Source organism: Blennius ocellaris (genome assembly GCF_963422515.1).
Source record: "Blennius ocellaris genome assembly, chromosome: 2".
NCBI lineage: Eukaryota > Metazoa > Chordata > Actinopteri > Blenniiformes > Blenniidae > Blennius > Blennius ocellaris.
The window spans coordinates 23,281,197-23,288,084 of record NC_137651.1 but is presented as its reverse complement, the minus strand read 5'-3'; positions in this window follow the sequence as shown (position 1 = coordinate 23,288,084).

Genomic DNA, 6,888 nt, shown 5'->3' with positions numbered 1-6,888 from the left:
TCATTATCTGGAAGACTTCCTAAAGTGTGTAAACTGACTGAAGTAGGAGGAATTCATAGGTACTCTCCTTATGGACCTGTTGAAGCGATGTGGTGGTATATTGGTCAGCAGGGTTGACTCACAGTTGTCCATTACAGCTTCTTGTGATAGTTATCATTATCAGGAAGACTTCCTAAAGTGTATACACTCTCTAAAGTATGAGGAATCCCTATTAACTCTTCTTATGGGCCTGTTGGAGCGATGCAGTTGGTAAAGTGATCAGCACGGTTGACTCACAGCACAATGCTGGAGGTTCATATTAAGTCCACATCCTTTCTGTGAGGAGTTTGCATTTGACACTAAGGTCGGGGTCCCCTGGTTTCCAGAACACAACCCAAAAACAGAAGACTTTTGCTGGAGGCTTTAAATATTTTAAAGATTTATTCCATCAGGAACAACTCATGCAATACCACTAACTATTTCCTGTGAAATAAACATTTTCTGACTAATAATTTCCCCCCACTAGGATTCAGTGCTGTCCGGAGCAGGTACAGTATGTTCCTGCAAAGAATTCCTCTATGGACTAATTCAGGTGGAAAAAAACAGGCCGGTGAGGATGACGGAGAAACAGAAAAGGTAGAATAGTAGTGGTATATCAGCTTGTTAGATAATCTCAATTTTAGGCTATAAAATGTAATATAGAAACACTTCTAAAGTAGTTTTATAAAGTACAGTTTCCTGTGATCTTCGCTACACTCAGAGACTGGATAATGATTTATAATATTATGCAGGAGTGTTTCAGCAAGCGATTCAGCACCACCATACAGCTTAATCGACTGGCTGATTTAGAAAAATAATTATTGCTATTCTCTCATTCTGTGCCAGCTCACATTGTTGGACACTGTTTTATAGTATCTCATATCATGGTAATGCAGGCAAGGCAATGGGGCAACTCAGAGTGCCCCACACTACCAGGGAAGAACATCAAGCAATGTTAATACATAAAAACAGTGAATGAACACAAAGGTAATATAAACACATAGAAGCAGAAAGAGAGATTAAAAATTTAAAACATGCTAGGGGTTCAAGATAATTAAAAAGGAGACAGTGCTGCAAAAGATAAAATATTTGCTTTAATAAAAAGCTGCAGCAAACAGAAAAGTTAAACTAACAGTGTGCAGTGACAGTCCCTGACAGGTAAACTATTCCCTGAGATTTAAGGCCTGGGTGCAGGCGGGGGGTCCCCCATTAAGCCACCTCAAAGCCAGCAGGAGGACAGATGGACAACAATGGTGGAGACGACTACATGTGAAGGGCACTGATATGTGCTTTAAAGTCTGAGAAAAAGAAGGGCTATGTGATTCGTGACTATATTGCGGCAGACGAACCGGAGGAAGAGGTGTATAGGAAGTGAAGGCCACTACAAACAGAAGAGCTCTTTGATGTACAGAACAAAAACCATTTCATTCATGAGAAAAAAGGGGGATGAGTGGGTCACTTTGAGTGTACTTCACTGGACCCTGCCTCAGATGACATGCTCGGTGAGCCCGGGCCAAAGATATTGTTTTAATGGTGTGCAGAGAGAAGGAACAGGCAGAGACAGGAGAGCGAAAGAATAACAGGGTGTAATATCCACCAAAGTGTTTTTCTAATCACCACAGGGAGTCCGAAAGAGCGGAAGACTCTCTCCAGACCATCTCAGGTCTGGTATTAACATCACATCGACTGCATTAATATATCAACTGTGCAATCACTCCATGGGTGTCTTTATGTCTATGTATCATTAACTTTACATGTGCACAGTGGATTCAAATGCATCAGGTACAAGACTGAGTAGGGAGGACACAAAACCATTGGAGAAAACACAGCCCCACCGTGATGCATTGGTGTTACGGAAATTCAATTAGTTCATTTTAAAATGTTTGTTCAGATTTACATGGACACATTCAGAAAACAAAGAAATAAATTTTTTTAAATGTCTGAATAGAGGTCACTGAATAAATGCGGTCATAGAACCAGATGGACCACATATAGCAGTATTGGTGATCATAAATGTTAGACTTTATCCTTCAATCTTCTCTCTTCTTTTCAAATGAAGACAAGGAGATGAAGAAAATCAGCATGTTAGTGTGGTATGTTATTTTGCCCCTTCTTGACTTGCCAGGTACTTGGAATTAGAGATTTCAGTGACCGTAAACAGGAAAAACGAAGCACATACTAACTGAATGAAATGTATTTGAAAAAAGTAAATGGTGTTAGTATAAAGTAAGAAAATCCCCCTGATAGTGACTGAAGCTTCGTCAGACCAAACTATACTCACAAAATGAATTCATATGGCTTTTTATTCTTGCAAAGAATGGTCTTCTTTGTGCACGACACCCCCCCACTTTAGCACTGCTGTGTGTTTCACATGCACGTTCCAGCTCGCTAATGACTCTATCATTCATATTTTAGGAGGAAAACATGACAAAAACCTTGAATAAGCCATCAAAAATATGCAATAATGCTGAAAAAACATGTAACGTCATTCACTGTACGAGCCCCACAGCTCGTTAAGGTGTCAGAAAGCAGCTTCCCACAGGTGAACCAGCATCTGAACGCATCACTCACCACTGTCATCTATGAAGCAGCGTTTTAACTTTATTATTGTGTCAAATATATAGATATATCTTGTGTTTCTGTGTCAGATACACTTAATAATATTTCCAAATGTGTTAAATATACTTTGAAATCCAATCCTTCAAATCAATAATGCTGAAAAAAATTGCAGTGGACGAATTGTCTGGTATCCTGTGGATGAGTTATCTGGGTTTGCAGTTTTGTGGACGTGTTGTCCGCGCACCCTTTCTATGTGGGGTTTGTATGTTCTTCCAGTGTATTTTTTTCTGTCTCCCTCAAGTTTTTTTTAAACTGGGAAATTCTCCTGACAGTTTACCACTATTATTCCAGACTTCTTACCTATCTCTCAATACATTACTTGTTCTGTATGAATTAAATAAATCTGAATATATGACTTATTTATGTGTATGGTTGATTGTGCATAACTGAATTTGTGGAAATATTGAGCCTTTTGTTTTTCTGGGGGGGTCCAACCGATTTTACGGTTGTTACGATTTAGATGCACGAGTTAACTCCAGATTTTTCAATTTGTATTAGTGCAATGAGGTATATGATAACAATGATATGAAAAGGTATTCATTTAATTGAATCCCTTATTTTTAAAAACCTGAACAAGAAAAATAAATTGCAATTGCCCCCCAATCTGCACTATTTCGCACACTTGCCTCTGGTTCATATGATTTTTCATCATGTTTGCTGATGCAAAATATTGTAAAATCCCCTTCATTTGTGGCTCATATTGTATTTTGGAATTTCATTGCATCAAAAAATTACTTGACTTTTCTGGCTTTATCTATGAAATCTGTTGAGTGACCTTAAGTCTTCAGCATGATTTTACAAATGTACCTTCACAGTTAGCATTGAAAATAATGCAACATCACTGATATATCAGTGGTTTAAGTCCATCATGTGAAAAAAAAGAAAGAAAAATACATTCTGAGTGAATGAATTAGAAAGAGCTGTTATTTTTTTCTGTTTTATTTATCGTTTTTATTTTTATACTTTACAAAGTTGATCTGACAGCCAAAATGGACCCTACTGCAGTCTGGCTTTGGCCTTATGTTTGACATCACTGCTCTAGATGGAAGTAAACTCCATATTCAGTCAGGTGACCGGGAGCTGATATATTCTGAGAAGAATTATGATTACCTGATATTAAATGCATGCTTTATTAGCAGTTGTGGACTTTGAAACTGATGGGTTTTTTTTCTCAGAAATGTATATAGGACATCAGAACCTGGGTGACCAGCAGTCGTGACTTCATCATCGCAATCAGCCAACTGACAGTGGAACTTCAATCATACCCACTGAATCACAGATATCCACGTTTTTCCAGGGCAGTACTGTAGCGGTATGTAACGGTAAAACCAGAAATGTTTTCTTTGCTTGCAGCATTTTGCATGCAGCAGTGTTTTCTATCAGCTCGCTAAATAGTGACAACCCACAAGCTGGTGGCACATCCCACGGCTCCGAACATAATACGAGTGCTGCACAAACAGTCTAAATTTAATAGGACTTCACAAAGCATCCTACTTCTCCCTGTGGTGACCGACAGCGAGGAGCAGAAACATCTGCACTTTACGTGAGATGATATCCACATATGGCCCGGGTCTTGATTGTTTCAGGAGGGTGTGGGCACGCACCGACATCTGCAACCAACCACTCCCAGATGTTCCTGATAGGCTGAGTGTCGGGCTGTTTGTTAAGCAAGGGGTGATCTTTGATCCTGGGATGGCGTTGGCTGCAGTGTTGTCGTGAGGAGGGCCGGAGACGCTCTGAGAGGCACACAACGGAAGCACAGCAACCTCACAGAAGGGCCTGTGGTTCGCTGTGGTGAAAACATCCATGGCAAAGTGGCTTCAGCTGTGGAAAAGAGCTCTCTGGAAACCACCCAGCATCTCATGCTACTGGCATCGTAACAGAGGGAGTAAACACAAAGTATAGTATAAAACCTTCTGATTTACAGTCACACCGGAAAAAAAAGAGAGAACTGTGTAATCACATAGTAAGTTTTAAGGGAAAGAGAATAAACTCTCCACAGACTGAAAGTGTATAGATCCAGCGACAATACAACATGGAGCATTTTTAAGTTTTTCTCTGTTTCTGGATTTGTTTTTCACATGAAGGGAGGTGGCTAAAAGCTTTTCAAAACCAGCGGGCACACTGCTCCTCTCGCTTGAAGTTACAAAGGCCAAACCATCGCTGTCAGAGCGGTGGCCACCTCGCTGCGCCCATCATTCTGATTCAGGGAGATGGTATTTTAGGAAATGGTGCACACCAGGCCAGAACTTCAAAAATAAACATAACATTTATGAAGCGGAAAGCTGTGCCACTCCTGCTTCCTCTCTCATTCTACACACAGTTTGACTGCTCTTCAGCAGCACGTCCCCATGAGACGAACTTTGTATAAGTTGGATTCAAAATGTACCAGTTTGGATGGAAATTCAGCCAGTTTTACTCAGTTTGCCAGTGTTTTATTCTGTGTTGGTGAGATGGTTATTGGTGAAGTTGCAGGGTTGATAAAAACAGAACTTAAATCTCCATTCAATCATTCCATGGTGACCACATACACATAAACAGGAAAACGATACCACATCCAGTTGATTGTTTTCATGTAATCAGGATCTATTGCATGCAAAAAGCCCCTGCCCCTGCGTGCGATCCTCTTATGGTGTTGTTCTTAGTAAATCACCCACAAAACACTCAGAAAACACCAAGTGTAATAATAAACTATATTTCAGGGGCACAACTGATCTACAGATGAGAGAGCAGGAAGTAAAAGAGTCACCAGTGGACACATTTAAAGTTAAAGAGCAGCTCTCCTGAAGAGCTGGCGCACAGAAACACATACCAGATCCCAACTTCAGATCAACATGGCAGTAAAAAAAATACTTTTTTGGCAAAAAGTGATGGTTGATAATTATCATGTAGTGTTGACAAAGGTTTGCGCTCTACCGACTGTAGATCTAGTTTCAGAACTAGACCATTGCTTCAATGTTTAATAGAGTATTACTACTCTTTAGAAGCGTGTCAATCAAGTTGGCCAAACTTTTCCATCTTGAAGAAGAATGAACTTCTAACTCATCACAAAACCTTTGAGATGTGATAAAACATTATTTCATCTCTATGCGTCTGACATGAATTTTAAATGTAGGAATATGTAGTTCAGCCTGGAAAGGTTTGTTTTCATCTCAGAGGCTCTGCTCAGCCAGAGGTGAGACAAAGGTGTCAGGTGCAGACTGTTTCTCAGCAGCTCCCCGCAGGCCTTGGAAGAGCCGGAAAATTGGCATAAAACTGAGAACAAATGCTGAAAAAACAGAAATAAACGTATTCCTTTACTTACCAGGTGAATAAGGTTATTTACATGCAGCTCAAATTGAAAGGAATGTCAAACTTCATTATTTCTTGCAGCTTGTAAAAATCTAATTTCTATTCCATATACATACACACACAAACATTTGTTTTGTTATGAGACATCAACTCTAAATTCTAGAGCGAGGTCATATAAGGAAAATAAACGACTATTTTGTTTGTCAAAGTCACCACACATAAGTGCATTTAAACCTGAACGTTATAACAGGTTTCTCACTCAAATGGAACTGCACATCTGCATTATGATGACTCAGTCAGCAATGCAGGATCATTTCAGAGGTTTCACAAAGAGATTTAATCCCAGTAATTTTTGTGTTTTTCCGTGTAATTTTAATGGTATTTCAAAGCCCATGTCCTGAAACAGGATTTAAAGATACGTTTCAACCATTTCTTATTGAATATGTCTGCTCAGTCACTAATGGTCTGTCATGTTTTAATATGCCGCAAAATGTTCAAATGTTGTTATGGTGGGTTTTTTTTTTTCATAAAACTGTGAATTTCTTTGTACTATATCCTGGAAAAGGATCCTTTCTACACATAGGTAAGACTTGTGCATTAAAATGGTACATTTATGCACACTGAATATAGCATTTTATCAAATTTGGGGTTGTATTGTGCAGGAAGGACCTGCAGCAGGGTCAGAGTCCATAATCAAGATGCCACTCACTGTTCTCACAGACACTTACACTGACTGACTAAAAAAGAAAGTTGCCTTTTCGCCCTTGCTTTCTTCTTAAAGGAGATAGTCTCTTTAAAGTCTCAGCTTTTACCATATTTAGGCAAACCCAAAAAGGATGATGATTCCATTCATCTTCAAAACTGCTTTATCTTACTTAGGATTGCTTCTTTCCTTCTTTCTAGGATTGATTCTTTCCATTTGACTGGTGGTTAAATATAACCTGGTGCCATGTTGGAGCC